Source organism: Bactrocera latifrons, unplaced genomic scaffold (assembly GCF_001853355.1).
Source record: "Bactrocera latifrons isolate USDA-ARS-PBARC rearing strain unplaced genomic scaffold, ASM185335v1 scaffold_702, whole genome shotgun sequence".
Lineage (NCBI taxonomy): Eukaryota > Metazoa > Arthropoda > Insecta > Diptera > Tephritidae > Bactrocera > Bactrocera latifrons.
The window spans coordinates 23,056-24,489 of record NW_017537382.1 but is presented as its reverse complement, the minus strand read 5'-3'; positions in this window follow the sequence as shown (position 1 = coordinate 24,489).

The following is a 1,434-nucleotide window of genomic DNA, read 5'->3' as shown; positions in this document are numbered from 1 at the left end:
ATATCTGACTCTTTTAGTTTTAGGACTTACAAACAACCGTTATGTGAACAAAACTATAATACTCTCTTTAGCAACTTTGTTGCGAGAGTATAAAAAGTATGGTAGGGACGTAAAAGGCATTCGCTTCATGTCAAGATACGATCGAATAAATGAATCGTATTTACATGAAAATTGGACGATGTGCAGAATCCCGGTAAAGTTAATTGCTGTACGCCGCATGCAAGATTGATCCGGTTTATACTAGTGTATAAGCGAGAGTTAATTGCAGCGCGAGATCGGTGACGAAAAAACGTATGTTGATGTGCGCACTGTATGTGACGAAGTGCGTCGAACGAATTGACTTCTATCCTGTTGTCCATCCCTTTTGTTTAGTGGGTAGAGTTACAGATGTGGTGAGTTGTGTTTTAGTGTCATCAGCTGTGGTGAAGTGCGCTGTTGTATTAGGATGCGCCAGTGTTACCGGGTAGAGGGGGTGGATGCTTAATTAATTTAAACAGACTGTTTCTGTTCTTTTTAGTCAAAAAGAGTGCTTTATTTTTGCATCACCAAATATTCATATGCAGTATGTATTGACATAAAAAAATTTTATTTGCTTATGTGCTCTATTTTCCTTAGTAGTGGCTATAAAGAAAATGGCAATACTCGACGCTTATGGCGAATTACAGCAAATGCGGGAGAAGTCAAAAAAATATATAAAATTTTTAGCATAATAAGTCGAAGTACAGTCGAAATAATAAAGGCGTAAGCAATAAAGATATTTTCGACGTCAATACCACAAAATAGCAATTTTGAAGAAAGCATACAACTCTTATGAATTCACCGCCAAAATCCGGACAGTTCTTCTTTTTTACTGGCGTAGAAAATGCTTACGTGATTATAGCCGAGCTAACAACAGCGCGCTAGTCGTTTCTTCTTTTTGCAATCTGGCGCCAATTGAATCTCCAGGTCCGACTGGGAGCACCAGAGCATTTGGAGCATGCCTCAAATCGTAATTCTTAAAGCCTGCCATGGTCGTCATCAAAAGGAAGAACTACCACTTACGGTTCAGCAATCATATTTTGCACTGGAACACAAGGCCTTAAAGTCTGATTAGTATAGAGTCCTTGAATAATACTTCTTTTCAGATCACCGCTACATCGAAGGCATAGACAGGGTACCCACAAGAACTAAAACAAACGTATTGCTATAATTCTGTCATTCCAACCACAAAACAAAGAGGACCTCGACATCCAAGTTAAACAGTTGAATCTGTGAACTGTTTAACGTGGATTAACAATTAAAAGAATCAAAAAGGTCAACTATCATAACCTCAAAAGGTAATTTAAAAAAGTAGTGAAAGTAAAACAAAAATCGTAGAAATCTTTTTGTAATGACATCAAAAATATGGGCGAAGCGTCTCAACATCTGATATCTTAAAAAGCCAGATCACAGCTA